General features: G+C 38.1%; 1 pseudogene; it reads right to left on the reverse strand.

The window, feature by feature from the left end:
- Positions 1–338: 338 nt before the first annotated feature.
- The window catches only part of LOC101423985 (small ribosomal subunit protein uS17-like), a 68,088-nt pseudogene continuing 51,467 nt past the window's right edge, over positions 339–16,959 (reverse strand).

Consider the following 16,959-nt stretch of genomic DNA (forward strand, 5'->3'; position numbering starts at 1 on the left):
AAACCAACTACTATGTTTCCATTATAATTCAACTTTTTCATTTACAGAGAAGGAAAAAATGAGTGATTTTACAATTTAGAGATTTCCCCCAAAATGGATATTTAATTGTGCATTTCTGATAAATCATTAAATTGTTTAATGTCTTTGAGTGGATAACTGATGAGGCAATGCTTTCTTGTTATGGGCTAAATGCTGTAAGTGGCAAAAAATTAGAATATAAAAATTAGAGAAGGATCTGGTTTTTGTTCAGAGGCCTCCATGCTTGTTAAAGAAGCCCCACAAATCACTGAACGTCAGACCAAAACAAAAAACAAAAAACAAAAAAAACCAAAAAACAGTTTGATAATCTAAGCTCCTCTTCTTTAATCAAAACTTGCATCTTACATTCTTCACTTAGGGGTTAAATTTTCTTTTTTCCCAGAAGGAAACCTTTTGCTTGGGACAGCTTTTGCAATTTAACCATATTTTCCAAGCACATAAAGCAAATAACAGCTAATCATTTGTCAGTCATAAAGATAAGCCGGGGAATGGGAATACTTTTGTAGGTCACGTCACCTGACAGAAACTTTGGACTGATCCTTTCCTGGTTCAAGAGTTCAGCCATAAGACTTACTTTCCCTATCAGCTGACTCAAGCTGATAAGGTCCTGAAGCAAGTAAAGGTTCTCTATGAGGTTTTATTTAGTTGTCCTTGTGATAGAGGGGTTGGAAGTATTAGTCTTCTTGTTGGTCTATTTTGAATAACTCCCTGTCTCTCCTGATGGTACAAGGTAAATGGCATTTTAAAAAGCCATTTCTCATTGCATTTCTGGTGCCCAGTATAGAGTCTTTATATGTACCAGATTCTCTGGTGAGTACTTGTTGAATGAATAATTATAAACTCTGTCTTAGATTGGTGATTGGCTAGGGATAAAAATGATTCAAAAGCAGAAAAAGAACAATTGTTGTATTGCATACCCATCAAATGGATTAGCTTCAGAAGAGGGTAAAACAGAGAGTGCTGAGTTCTGGGAAATTGCATGAGATGTTATCTGCTCAGAATTATATGTGTCTGGCTCAAAAAGAGTTCATTTGGAGGTGTTACCCTGAAAAGTGGTGTATTAGGACTGTACTCTAGAGAAGCTTCGATGGGTGCTGGCTCCCATGTTTCTCTGAAGGGAAGTGAGGGCTGGACCTCCCATACTTGATTTCACTCACTTTCCCTTTCCCTCCCTTCCATCTCTCATCTTTCCTTCTGTATGGTCTGGTGAACACCCATAGTAGTATACTTTTTGCAGCTTCCATCCTGACATATGTTCTAGTTCCAACTTTCCCACAAACTCACTAGTGATTTTGAAGAAGTTAACCAACCTCCATTAGCCTCAGTTTCTTCAGCTGTAGAAGAAGATAATTAAGTGAGATGATGGCCAAGGTGCTTTACTAACTTCACAGGTTTATTATTCTGTGAAGAGACTCTAGATAGACTAGTTTATAGTCAGTACTTGATCCACTGTCTATATTTTCTGTACACAGATGCAGTTAATAACTTTTTCCTCAAGGGTCTTCTCCTAAATTCTCTATTTTCAGGTAAGTAAATACCTCTTATTCATCAGTATAGATGAACTCTTGGTTGTGGGTAAGAATCTCAGTATTTCTTCTGGTACTATCCTTCAGGTGAGTTAAAGTTGAAAACCATCAATCTGGATTCTCTAAAAGATTTTGGATTTAACACAGATACCCAAGGGTCTTGAGATACAATAGTGTATAGAAATTAGCTATGTTTTTGGTATTTTCTTCTTATAAGTGGTACTAATATCTGTACATTATAACATCATCACTATAACTCCTATAATTTATTTATAATCTATTTGCTAAATACTGTTGTAAACATGTATGATCTTATTTAATTTTCCCAAGATGTCACATCTAGTTACTATAATTATTATTTCTGCTTTGAAATTATCATGTATTAGTGCATAACATATATATGTGAAGTTTACAGTAGGATTAGGAAACAAATATCCATATACAAACTTCTCAGTTTAAGAAATAGAATTATTATTCCTTAGATGTACCTTTGTTCTCTCTCCAATTGCATCTGCATGCAGTTTCTAGAAGTTACCACTATCCTAAATTGTATGGAAACCATTACTTTGTTTTTCTTTCGTTTTGCCTCTTATGTATCCCTAGACAATACATGGTTTCCTTGCATTTGTTTTTGAACTTGAAATAAATGGAATGCTATAGTATGAATTCTTCTAGAACTTGATTTGCTTTTCAACATTTTATTTTGATATTCATCAATATTGATGTGTGTGGCTATAGTTTATTGCTCTTGCTAAATAATATTCTACTGGATGATTTTACTATAATTTATTCTACTGTTAGTGGATATTTAAGTTGCTTCCACTTTATTTTATTTTATCTTTGGTGTTATTAACAATGTGGCCTTGAACGTTCTTGTACCTAACTGTTACATGTAAGTTATGTGTTTATATATCTATTTATTTGGATGGGAAAATAACTTTAGACTGAGCCAGGTGGGGAGGGGTTGGGAGGTGATGTCCAGTGTCAGAACTTCTGGAAATGCTTCTTGGTGCCAGCAGCCTTGTGACCTTGTGCATGTTGATGTCCATGGGCTTGCTCAGGGGCCAGCACTGCCCACTGTGATGATGTTGATGATCTGGACATCTTTGAAGCAGGGGGACAGGTGCACAGACTTGTACTTGTGGAGCTTCTCGAAGCAGTTATACTTGTGGATCTAATGGAGTTAATGCCTGCAGATGATGATGGTCCTCTGCATCTTCATCTTGGGGACCATGCCAGAGAGGATGTGCCCTTGGATGGAGATGTTACCAGTGAAGGGATACTTCTTGTCGATGAAGGTGCTCTCAGTGGACCTCCTTGGGTGTCTTGAAGTCCAAATGGATATTCTTGTAGTAACACAGGAGCTTCTTCTTGCCAGTTTCTCCAAGCAGGATCCTGTTCTTGTTTTGGAAGATTGTTGGCTGCTTTTGGTAGGCATGCTCAGTCAGAATGTCTGCCATCTTCCCGGCTGCTTGAGAAAAAGAGACTATATATAATATCTTTATATGCATGAGAAAATTGAGGCCCATAGTCACTAAATAACTTGTACATTGTTCGAGTGAGTTAGTGGTAAGGCCAAAATCTGAACCCAGCAGTCTGTCCCCCAAAATAGATATGGACAGCTCCTAACTCCTGGTACTTGTAAGTGTGACCTTATTTAGAAAAGGGGTCTTGGCAGATGAAATTAAGTTACAGATCTTGAAATTAGATCATCCTGGACAAAATGCAATGATTGGTGTACTTATAAGAGAAAGGAGAGGGAGATTAGAGTCACAGGGCACAATAGGGAGAAGGTCATGGGAAGACAAAGGCAGAGATTGGAGTGACGCACCTACAAACCAAAGAATCCCAAGGATTGCCAGCAGCCACCAGATGCTGAAAGTGCCAAGGCAGGATTCTTTTCCCTTTAGAACCTTCAGAGGAAATGCCACCCCGCTGACCCCTTGAATTTGAACTTCTGGCCTCCAGAACTGTGACAGGATAAAATTTCTGTTGCTTTATACCACAAATTTTACAGTAATTTGTTACAGTAATCACAGGAAACTAATAGGGGATATTTTCTCAGAGCCACTTGGTTATACTGGGGGAAGATAATTTCCAGAAGGGGAGCACAGTTTACAGAAGGGACTAGAATGGACAGATAGAACACTAGTTCCTCACTATACTTATTCAGACAATCCCCATGGTACTTTCAGTATATTATAAAGAGAGTTTAAAAAATTCTCAAACTATTGCAGCAAAATTAACCTTAAATATTTTATTCTTCAATTATTTTATTTATAATTTACCTGAAACATTTAAAAGTAAACAATCAACATGAGAAAATGAGAGTTTTCTTCTTCTTTTTAATTAAGGAAGTTGTGGGTTTACAGAAGAATCATGCATAAATTACAGGGTTCCCATATGGTTCTGTCTTCTTTTTTTTTTTTTTTAAAGTTTTTTGCTGTCTTTTTTTTTTTAAAAAGATTTATTTATTTATTTAATTCCCCTCCCCCAGTTGTCTGTTTTCTGTGTCTTCTTGCTGCGTCTTGTTTCTTTGTCCGCGGCACAGGAAGTGTGGGCGGAGCCATTCCTAGGCAGGCTGCTCCCTCCTTCGCGCTGGGCGGCTCTCCCTATGGGTGCACTCCTTGCGGGCTCTCCCTATGGGTGCACTCCTTGTGTGTGGGACTCCCCTACGTGGGGGACACCCCTGTGTGGCACGGCACTCCTTGCGCGCATCAGCACCACGCATGGGCCAGCTCCACATGGGTCAAGGAGGCCCGGGGCTTGAACCGCGGGTCTCCCATGTGGTAGGCGGACGCCCTAACCACTGGGCCAAAGTCCCTTTCCCGGTTCTGTCTTCTTGAAGATGAGTTTAGGCCTAAAGGCTTAGGACCCAAAACAAATGAAGGCAGAGCAAAAACAAATCACCCTTACTGCTAAAATTCTAGTAAAAATGAAATTAGCAAAACTAGATGGCTAGTGTGGTACCCCTTTCAGTTTACTATTTCAGTTTGCTTTTATTAGCTTATTTAAGCATCATTGTGGTGTGGTGGAAAGTGATGAAATCAGAAACCCATGCATTGGTTTTCTGCTGCAGTGTGACAAATTCCTCAAACCTAGTGGTTTAAAACGACATATATTTATTTCTCATGATTTCTATGGGTCCAATGTCCAGGTAGTTTGGCTCAGCTGGGTTCTCTGCTTAGAAACTCACAAGGCCAAGGTATTGGTTAGGATGCAGTTCTCATTTGAGGCCTGGTCCCTCCTAACCTCACTGCTTGTTGGCAGAATTAATTTCCTCCTCAAGGCTTCTACATCCCCCCTGCCCCCATCTTTAAGTCAGTAATGGCCCAACGAATCTCCTTCTGCTTAGAATCTCTCTGACTTCCCCTTCTACTGCATCTCTCTCTGACTTCTCTTCCCCTTTTCTCTTCTGCCACCAGCCATGGAAAATTCTCTGCTTCTTTTCTTTTTTCTTCTTTTGATGGAAAAATAATATATTTTATTTTACTTTCATCTACTCCCTGTTTTTTTCATTTTTTAAACAAATCATTTTGTGATATATATTAATAACACATAAATCCATGTAAAGTGTACAATCAGTGGTATTTGGTATCACCACGTAATTGTGCCTTTATCACTACAATCATTATTAGAGCATTTTTTCCTTATTACAATAATAATAAACCAAAGACAAAAAAATCCTTCATCATATCTGTCTCTCTATGCATTCTGTGCTGTACATAGCTGCTATTCTGTTTCCTTCTCTCTAGTTTACTTATACTCACATTTTGTAAAAACACTCTCATATATGCAATATTACTAATATTATTATTAAACACAAGGTTTCACTGTGATATGCAATCCCATGTTACATTTTTTAGCTTTCCTTCTAGTTGTATAAATGTCCTTAAACTTTCCCTTTCAATCACTGTCATACCCATATAATAGCTCTGCTACTCACAAACACCATGATGTGCTTTCACCATTTCTATTCATTTCCAAAGATTTACAAACAACTATTTTTATCAATTCTGCACAGAATAACCCTCAGCTTTCCATTCTCTACCTTCATTTTATTTTCTAGTGATCTGTATCTAATTATTAACTCCATGAGTTTACACAATATATTTAGTTCATAATAGTGCAATCATACAATAATTACCCTTTTGTGTCTGGCTTACTTCATTCAACATAATGTCCTCCAGGTTCATCCATGTTGTCATATGATTCACGACTTCATTTCTTCTTACAGCTGCATAATATTCCATTGTGTGCATATACCACAACTTGTTTATCCATTCATAAGTTGATGGACATCTGAGTTGTTTCCATCTTTTGTCAATCTTGAATAATGCTGCTATGAATATCAGTGTGAAGATGTCTATTCTTGTCACTGCTCTCAGTTCTTCTGGGCATATACCTAGTAGTGGTATTGCTGGGTCACATGGCAAGTCTATATTCAACTTCCTTAGGAACTCCCAAACAGTCCTCCACAGTGGCTGTACCATTCTGCATTCCCACCAACAGCGGATAAGCATTCCTATCTCTCCACGTCCTCCACAACACTTGGGGTTTTCCAACTTTTTAATAGTGACCATTCTAGTAGGTGTGAAATGATGTCTCATTTGATTTGCATTTATTTCCATAATTGCTAGTGATGCTGAACATTTTTTCATGTGTTTTCTTTTCACTGTTTGTGTTTTTTCTTTGGACAATGTCTAGTTAAATCTTTTGCCCATTTTTTAATTAGGTAGTTTGTCTTTTTATTGTTGAGTTGTAGTAGCTCTTTATATACCATAGATATTAAAACCTTACAGGATATGTGATTTCCAAATACTTTCTCACATTGAGTTGGCAGCATATTCACCCTTTTGACAAAGTCCTTTGCAGTGCAAAGGTATTAATTTTGAGGAGGTCCCATTTATTTATTTATTTTTCTTCTGTTGCTCGTGCTTTGGGTGTAAGGTTTATACCCAAACAAGATCTTGAAGATGTTTTCCTACATTTTATTCCAAGAGTTTTATGGTTGCCGCTTTTATATTTAGGTTCTTCATCCATTTTTTTTTTATTTTAAAGATTTATTTATTTATTTAATTCCCTCCCCTCCTCCGGTTGTCTGTTCTCTGTGTCTATTTGATGTGTCTTGTTTCTTTGTCCGCTTCTGATGTCAGCAGCATGGGAAGTGTGGGTGGCGCCATTCCTGGGCAGGCTGCACTTTGTTTCGCGCTGGGTGGCTCTCCTTATGGGGTGCACTCCTTGCGCGTGGGGCTCCCCTACGTGGGGGACACCCCTGCGTGGCAGGGCACTCCTTGCGCGCATCAGCACTGCGCATGGGCCAACTCCACACGGGTCAAGGAGGCCTGGGGTTTGAACCACGGACCTCCCATGTGGTAGATGGACGCCCTAACCACTGGGCCAAGTCTGTTTCCCTCTTCATCCATTTTGAGTTAATTTTTGTGTAAGGTGTACTATAATGGTTCCCTTTCTTTCTTTTGGATATGGATATACAGCTCTCACAGCACCATTTGCTGAATAGACTATTCTGGCCCAGTTGGGAGGGTTTGATGGTCTTGTCAAAAATCACTTGACTGTAGATATGAGGGTTCATTTCTGAGTTCTTGATTTAGTTTCATTGATCAATCTGTCTGTCTTTATGCCAGTATCATGCTCTTTTTACCACTTAGCTAAATAATATGCTTCAAAGTTAGGAAGTGAGAGTTCTCCAACTTTGTTCTTTTTTAAAGATATTTTTGGCTATTTGGTGCTCCTCACTCTTCAAAATAATTCTGTAAATTGGTTTTCCCATTTCTGCAAAAAAGGCTGTTGGGGTTTTTACTGGGATTGTATGAATGAAATCTTAAAGATTTTTAGTCTTCCAGTCCACGAACATAGAATGCCGTTCCATTTATTCAAGTCTTCTACAGTTTCTTTTAGCAATGCTTTGTAGTTTTCTGACTACAGGTCTTTTGTCCTATTTATTCCAAATATTTGATTCTTTTAGTCACTCTTATCAATGGATTTTGTTTTTTGATTTCCTCCTCAGATTGCTCATCAGCAAAGTGTAGAAACACTACTGATTTTTTCATATTAATCTTGTTTCTGGCCACTTTGCTGAACTTGTCTATTAGTTCTAGTAGCTTTGTTGTGGATATTTCAGGATTTTCTAGATATAGGATCATATCATCAATGAATAGTGAAAGTATTACTTCTTCCTTTCCTATCGGGTGCCTTTTACTTCTTTATCTAGCCAAATTGCTCTAACTAGAACTTCTAGCACAATATTGAATAACAGTGGTGAAGTGGGCAGCCTTGTCTTGTTCCAGAACTCAGTGGGAAAACTTTCAGTCTTTTACTGTTGTGTACAATGCTGGCTGTAGATTTTTCATATGTGCACTTTACCATATTGAGAAAGTTTCCTTCTATTCCTATATTTTTGAGTTTTTTTTTTAATCAAGAAAGGATGCTGGGAAGCGGCTGTGGCTCAGTAGTTGGGCTCCCATTTACCACATGGGAGGCCCTGGGTTTGCATCCCAGGGCCTCCTTATGAAGGCAGGCTCACGTGATGCTGCGGAGAGCCACCTGGCCTCCAAGTGCTGTGGAGAGCCAACTCAGTAAGGTAAAGCAAAAAAAAAAAAAAAAAAGGGAGACAAACAAAAACACAGAAGAGGGCACAGTGAATGGACAAAGAGAGCAGACAGCAAGCAAGCCACAAAGGGGGAGGGGAAATAAAATAAATAAATACAGACACAGAAGAATGCACAGAGAATGAACCCAGAGAGCAGGGAGCATGCAAAAAGCCACGGGGTGGGGGGCGGGGAGGTGGGCTAATTAAAAAAAAAAGGATACTATATTTTTTCAAATGCCTTATCAACATTAATCAAGAGGCTCATGTGATTTTTCTTCTTTAATTCATTAATGTGATTTATTACACTAACTGATTTTCTTGTGTTGAAGCATTCTTGCATACCTGGGATAAAACCTACTTGACTGTGGTGCATTATTCTTTTAATGTGCTTTTGGATTCTGTTTGCTAGTATTTTGTTGAGAATTTTTACATCTATGTTCATTAGAGATATTGGTCTGTAATTTTCTTTTTTGGACTATCTTTATCTGGTTTTGGTATTTGGGTGGTGTTGGCTTCATAGAATGAGTTTGGTAGTGTTCTTCATGTTCAATTTTTTGGAAAAGCTTGAGCAAGATTAGTATTAGATCACCTTTAAATAATTGGTAAGAATTACCAATGAAGCCACCTGGTCCCTGAGCTTTATATCTTTGGGAGGTTTTTGAAGACCGTTTCAATCTCTTTATTTGTGATTGTTTTGTTGAGGTTTTCTATTTCTTCTAGGGTCAGTGTAGATTGTTCATGCATTTCTAGGAATTTGTCCATCTCGTGTACATTGTCTAGGTTTTTGGCATACACTTGTTCATAGTACCCTCTTATGATCGCTCTTATTTCTGCAGCGTCAGTGGTAATGTTCCCCCTCTCATTTCTAAGTTTATTTATTTGCATCTTCTCTCTTCTTTTCTTTATCAGTCTAGCTATGGGTTTGTTGATTTTGATTTTGTTGCTCTTCTCAGAGAACCAACTTTTGATTTAGTTGATTCTGTTGTTTTTTTCTTTTTGTTCCTGATTTCATTTATTTCTGCTCTGATCTTTACTATTTCTTTCCTTTGGCTTTGTTTGGGATTAGTTTGCTGTTCTTTTTCTAGTTACTCCAGGTGTGCAGTTAGACCTTCAATTTTAGTTCTTTCTCCCTTTTTAATGTAAACATTGAGGGCTGTATATTTCCCTTTCAGTACTGCCTTTGTGCTGTCCCATAGGTTTTGATGGTTGTGTTCTCATTTTAATTCATCTTAAGATATTTGCTGAATTCTCTTGCAGTTTCTTTTTTGACCCACGGATTATTTAATTGTGTGTTATTTAATCTCCATGAATTTTCCCTTTTTCCATTTATTTGATTGCCTGCTTCATTCAGTTATGATCAGAGAAAGTGTTTTGTATTATTTCAATCTTTTTAAATTTATTGAGACCTGTCTTGTGACCAAACATATAATCTGTCCTGGAGAAGGATCCATGAGTGCTTGATATCCTGCTGTTTTGGGGTGTAATGCTCTATAAATGTCTGTTAGGTCTAGTTCGATTATCACATTATTTAAGCTTTCTGTTTCTTCATTTATTCTCTGTCCAGATGTTCTACCCAATACTTAGAGTGGTGTATTGAAGTCTCCACTATTGTTGTAGAGACATCTATTTCTCCCTTCAGTTTTGCCGGTATGTGCCTCATGTATCTTGAATAACCCAGGTTAGGTGCATAAATACTTACTATAATCATTTCTTCTTGGCAAATGCCCCTTTTTAATATATAATGACCTTCTTCATCCCTTATAACAGTTTTACATTTAAAATTTATTTTGTCCGATATTAGTGTCACTAATCCAGCTCTTTTTGGTTACTATATCTTTTTCCAAACTTTCACTTTCAACATGCTTATGTCCTTACATCTGAGGTGAGTCTCTTATAGACAGCATATAGATAGCCCATATTTTTTTAATGCACTCTATCAATCTATGTATTTGATTGGGGAATTCAAGCAATTAAGAATCAATGTTATTACTGTAAATGCATTACTTACTTTGTCCATTTTGTCCTTTGGTTCTCCATTGTCATATCTTACAATTGTCTGTTTTTTTTGCCTCTTAATTTACCTTTCCTAATAATCTTCATTTCTATACTCTCCTTCAAGTCTCTTGCCCTTGGTTTTTCTTTTCAGGCTTCAGAATTCCTTTTAGTATCTCTTGTAATACTGCTCTTTTGGTAACATACCCTCTCAGTGTTTGTTTGTCGGTAAAGGCTTTAAACTTACCTTCATTTTCGAAGGATACAGAATTCTTGGCTGGCAGTTTTTCTCTCCTTACTACTCTAAATACATCATATCACTTTCTTCTTGCATCCATGGTTTCTGCTGACAGGTTGGTATTTAATCTTTTTGAGGTTCCCTTGTATGCGATGCTTTGCTTTTCTCTTGCTGCTTTCAGAACCCCTCCTTATCTCTGATATTTGTCATTCTAAATAGTAGGTGTGTCTGAGTAGGTTTATTTAGATTTATTGTATTTGGGGTGCGTTGTCTTTGGATATTGATATTTATGTCTTTCATAAGGGTTGGGAAGTTTTCAGTCATTATTTCCTCAAATATTCTTTGTGCCCCCTTTCCATTCTCTTCCACTTCTGGGTCATTGATAATGTGAGTGTTTGTGCATTTCTTATTGTCATTCATTTACCTGAGACCCTGTTCCATTTTTCCCCATTCTTTTCTCTTTCTGTTCTCCTGTCTTTTCTGGTTCAGTTGTTCTGTCCTCAAAATCACTAATTCTGTCTTTGAACAATTAAAATTTAATATATTTTTAGTCTCATCCATTATTTCTTTCCTTTCCATAAACTCTGTTACTCTTCTTTGCAAGTTTTCAAATTGTTCTTTATGTCCACACAGCGTCTTCTTAATATCCTTTATCCCTTTAGTCTTATTTTCCTTCAAGTCTTTGAACTGATTTAGGAGATTTGTATGATTAACACTGATTAGTTATCTCAAATCCTGTATCTCTTCAGGATATTTGGTTTGTTCCTTTGGATGAGCCATCTCTTCCCGTTTCCTAGTATGGTTTGTAATTTTTCCTGATGATGGTAAAATTACTCTGATGGTCAATTTCTCTCTTGCCTAGTGTTTTTTTTTTCCATAGCTCTTCTTTCATTTTTGATTCAACTTATTCTAAATCTTTAAAATTGTCTAGCTTAAGTTATCAAAAGGAAACCAGGGACTCACTAATGGTGCACAGATTTTTTCCTCAGGGATGGGGCAAAAGAAAGACCTGAAAACAGTTTTTCTCCTTGCAGTTTCCTGGTTGGTCAGGAGATGATAGGTGTCAGTGAGCCTTTCCACGGAAATGTTTCTTTCAACTTCTGCTTTCCTGTGTTTCTGGTCTGGCCAGAACCAAGATTCAAAGTGGGCTCCACTGGCCAAATTCAAAGTAGAGAGCTGACAGTGAAGAAGATGTCTGTTCCCCTCTCAGCTGGCTGCAGTGAGCGAGGGGTTTTATTGAGGCTTATTGTCTTGTGGGTGAAGGATGAGAGCCCTTCCCAGCTACAGGGGTTTAGTAACTCATGTTTGTTGTTTTGGACTCTTTGTCTATCTGTTCCTTACCCTCCTTGAAGTTCAGCAGCACTGTCCTGGTCTGCTGACCTTCAGAGTAGGCCCCTTGGACAGCTTTTGGCCCTTTCTCCATTGTTTTTGTGAGAGAGTTGAGCCCTGTCTGCCTACTACAATGCCATCTTCCTAGAAACCCTCAATTCTCTGCTTTTTTGAGGGTTCTAAGGATTAGATTAAGTCACTGTATAATGTCCCCTTTTAAAGGTAAATTATGCTATATATGACATTAGGTAATCACAGAAGTGATTTGCAGTCACACATTTGCAGAGATAAGGTTTTGGAATCCAGTGCATCATTCCTAGAAATTCTACCTACCACAATTTGGCTTCCGGGTTGAATTTTACAATATATTACCTTTTTAACTTCCTCAAGTCCATTTTTTCATTGGTAAAATGCTATTGGCCTCCTTACCTCATACAGTTGATGTTATGTTTGAATGTAATAATGTATGTTAAACATATTTCAGTTCAGTTATATAAACATTACTATGTCAGTGATCCAAAGTTCCACACATTTGAAGACTTTCATAGAATATAAAAATGTAAATTATTGCTTTTATAATAAATACATTTCTAGCAACTGAAAAATTTTGAATGGATTTAATATCTGATGCAAATAATGAACATTTTCACCTTTTCTGATTATGCAAAACCTTGTAATCATAAATCTAAAGCCAGATAAAAATTTATAGTCTTCTTAAAAGACCTCCAGTCCATCCATCCACCAGCCAAACTATCCATATTGCCCAAAACAGGGGGAATCTAATCAGATTCTCTCATTGGCCCTTTGACTTAATACAACATTAGATATGCAAAGAAATCACTTCAGGCTTTGATTATTTTCACCTTCACTACCACCATCACAATCACCTACTTATTCTCAGAAGGTTTTTTCCTACATTTGATCAAACATGTCTTTCTTACGGTCATCCATTATTGGCCCTCTTAGTCTTGGATCAAATTTTCATCAATGTATTAAACAGTCTAATTCTTCCTGTCCCTCAAACATATTCTCCTTGGACCACTGTGTTAATTGGGTTCTCTGAGAAGTAGATTCCAAGAGATTTGTTGTGCAAGAGATTTGCTGGGAACATGCTTGTGGGGGAAAACAGGAGAGGGAGCTGGAGGATGCTGGGAGATTGCAATTCTTAAGGAGTGGGGACTATGCCTACATGAATGTTAATATTAAAACAATAAAGATTAAAGATTGCATTTCTAAGAAAGTTTTGACAAGGCTGATTGGGAGTCTGCAAGGCAAAGCTGTCCATCAGTAGAGACTTGCATCTTCCAGGAATGGACCTGGTTTGTAAGCTCCACTGTGCTCAGTTATTGGCTGGAAGCAGCCATAGCAAACATGGATTCAGAACCAATGTGATGGATTTCAGTGGACAGCAGCTGGGACTATCAGTCTATTATATTCTGCCAAATGGCAACCATAACTACCATTCCAGCAAGCTGCTCTTGGTACCTTCATGGGATAATGATCCTTTCTCTCATGTCTTCAAATGCAAGGTCATTGCAAGGGCTAATTATTAAAATTCATGTTACATCTCTAACTGAAAATTTTCCATTTATGATTTTTTCTTTTATGGTAAAATATTGCTTCCTAATTTCCCTGATGATGTTTAGTTAGCCTAATTCACTCGCACCTTCCCAATTGCCTCTTCTCCTGTCTCCTCCCTATAGATATTATCATAATTTGTGTAAGATGGCCTGGATCCTGAACCTCCATCCCTCAAGGAGCAGCCAATGGTGATTATAAACTCCTAACTGTAGAAATATATGAGGAAAAGGCAACTTCATTATTACTAACCAAGATATAGACCTGTATTAAACTGATATCCATCATGAGGACTCCTCTCCCTTGGTTTTTTGAAGTTAGAAAGAAGATTGATATCATGTTGTCTATGACTCCTTTAGCTTGGCACCTGTTGTCATTCTAAGGTGGAGGAGAGTGGGGAAGGTGATCAAACATTGTACATGTGAAAAGGAGTGCTATTAATATTTAAGTGGGGCAGCAGTCATAAAGCAGGTTGGTCCTGAGAAAACCAGGATGTCTGGTAATTCTAGGGGGTATCTTCCTATGCTTCTTACATCACCAAACATGTAGAAAGCAAGCAAGCAGTGAATTGATTCAAGAGATGTCTGGAAAAAGAAAAATTCCAGAAATCTAGAGTTTTCATCTTTTTTTTTCTTCTCAAATCCTGACACCTTCTAGAGTTGTGGGTCTACTTAGGTTGTCTGTGTTCCAGAGCTTTTCCTCCCTGGGGTGAAGCTGGGGGCGTGGGGGAAGGCTATATGCTCCCTTGAAGCCTCCTCCAGAATAATTTCTAGATGTTTCTCTGCTTGGGCCAGATGTACTTGGGATTCTTGGTGGTTTGCCATGGTAAAAAGGGAACATCTTGGAAGATACATTTTCCCCCAAAAAAATTTGAAGGGAAATTTCTTTTATATTTAAATGAAACCCAGATATATTATGGATTAGAGTGCAAAATTCATCTGAATTCTAAAAATAAATCATGCAACTTCAAAGATTATTTTGCCCTTGGGGGCTAATTTACATTCCTCTCCTGATCTTCCCCTGTGTCATTATTCACTATTCTCAGCTATTCATTGTATTTAGTTGGAAAAGTTTAAAAAGAACTGCCCAAGAAATAAGAGTGTGTACTCAACATTCTCTTAGCTCTTTTGTCTCATTCCAAAGTTGGAGCAAATTACATTGGACATTAACCAGCTTTCACTGTTTTGACAGTCATCTGAGGATGTAATCGTAATTGATAATTCAGACTAGATTACCCAATCTGCACCAAGACTAAAGGCAGCCAGAGCTCCCTGTCATAGATGGAGATCAACTTTAAGAAGTTATTGAGATGAGCCAGAATTCATTCCTTCAACATGTATTTATTGAGTGCCTCCTATGTAAAACCATCTCTTTCTGATTAAAGGATGTTATGGCTATGATGATGCAAGAAGGTTAAGCAGAACATGAAAGAAAGCCCTCAATTAAAATTCACCTGAGTTAAACATTGGAGTAGGAACAAATGGTAGCTCAGAGTGCCAAAAGGATGTAGGAATAATGACTTTTAATAATGAAGTAAAGTTACATTTTATTCTGAAGAAAAATGTTATATATGTTATATAAATCAGAAGGACTTCCCATTCAAAAGAACTGTAAATTTGGGTGTTTGCAATGATAATCTTTTCAAGATAGAAAATTCACATTATCCAGACCTTGTTTTCTAGGGAGCTCAGGATTCACTCTATATTATACACTGTGAAATTTTATTTATTTATAATTTGATCTACTTGAGTCCAAAAACATACAAGGAAATTTAAGGAATATGAATTATCATTTAAAATAGCCATTTAAATAGATTTAAAGTCATGGGTAATAGCACAGACTTTCTTTGCTATGACAAAGGCTCCTTCCCAGGGCATTTAAATGAGGGGTAGCAAGGACCCAACCATAAATGGAAAACTCTGAAATCATATTTCAGAAAAGACAGAGGGAGAGAAGTGAAATAGGAAAGACAAAAACAAAAACAAAGAAGTGCCAATTAATTTAGAAGTTCATCGGAGAGGCAGAGAAGTGTTCTCATATCTCGGACTGATTTGCCTCCACAAGTGAATCATTTAACAGGAAAAACCATAGGCCTGAGTCAGCCTGAGCGACCTTCTGCTGTCCCTGCCTAGGTCCTCACCCCGGGTGGCCCTCATAGCTCTCCTCAGACCTTGCTTCCCTCCTCTTTTCTCACTGTGGAGAAACAGGAAGCGATGTTTATTAACAAGATTGACTGGGGTCACACCCAAGGCAATATCAGATTATTACCTCTCCTGTGCCTGGTAAGAGGTTCAAGGATCGAGGACAAGCTCCTGGGTAAAATGAGAGGCAAGGCCAGATCTGTGAAAAATAAACTCACAAACAGCATTTGACACAGGCCCCTAGAGTTGATTCAGAGCAAGCATGCCTGTATGAGATATTTCATCAATTCTTCCTGACCATCTGGTGAGGTTTTATCCCTTCCAAACAGTGAGGCAACTGGAGCCTCAATAGGGAAAGAAGCTGGTCCAAGTCTCTAGCCTGAGGAGCACTTGAATCTTGACCTCCTGACTCCTAGGGCTATGCTGTCTTCAGTTCATCACATGTCTCCCTGGTAGACATTTGTAACACAGGGAGGAGTTGCCCTGGGTGGGCTCTTCTAGTAACCTTGTCATGAGCCCTTCTCCTCCTTTTGCCTTTTAGTGGTACCACAAAGTAACCTTCAATCCTCTCCTGCAATGGAGTCACACTTGGGCAACATAAGTGAAGCTGCACTAAAACTGAAAATAGGGAAAGGCTGATTCATAATATGGCATGTTCCCCACCCCACTCCACTCCCTCTTACCAGGGAGAAAGTACCCCAAGATTTTTCCTATGCAGGGCATAACCAGCCTAATGGGTGTCACCCAGTCTGAAATATCTCAGCCATGTCAATAAGCCACTTGAGACAAGAAGGCACCTGCTGTTCCGTCCTTATTTTCTCAGTGTTGGCTTTGGGAAGAGGAGCTTTCTGGCAGGAGAAGGACCTTTGTGGAGTAAAAGGAATGAAAGGTTTTGTGAATTCTAGGCTTTGAAACAAATCAGTGACAAGTTGTTTCATAGGCTGACAGTTTTCTCCTTATTTCCTTTTTAACGGCGCATCTCATACTGAGAGAGTTGGATACAAGTAATAGAATGAAATACAATGCCTTTAGTATATTCACCACAAGTCAGCTCTAACCATACCAAAAAATCCTCAGTGAAATACCAACTCAAGGGTGGCCTGTGATCCAACAGGCACGTGACCCTATCGATGGGTGTCTTAGCATACACAGATCTCTACATCCAGCTCAATCATTCCACCTTCTCAGTACAGGGGTGTCTAAATGGACTGAAGAATTTGTAAAATATTAAACTATACAGTCCTTGTTTAGGGGCATACACCTACATATCTGACCATCTTCCGGAGGGAATGGAAACTTGCTTTTAGAAAGCATGAGTATTGGAGTCAGGCTGCCAAGGTATAAAACCTGATATTACCAGTTTTTTGTTCTGTGACTTTTGGAAAGTTACATAACATTCCTGTGCCTCCATTAACTCTTTAAATATAGGTATAATAATCATGCCTCCCTCACAGTTATTGTGAAGGTCAGGTGCAAAAATACACAATGTACTTTGCCTGACATTTA

The sequence above is a fragment of the Dasypus novemcinctus genome, chromosome 8 (genome assembly GCF_030445035.2).
Source record: "Dasypus novemcinctus isolate mDasNov1 chromosome 8, mDasNov1.1.hap2, whole genome shotgun sequence".
In the NCBI taxonomy this organism is placed as follows: domain Eukaryota; kingdom Metazoa; phylum Chordata; class Mammalia; order Cingulata; family Dasypodidae; genus Dasypus; species Dasypus novemcinctus.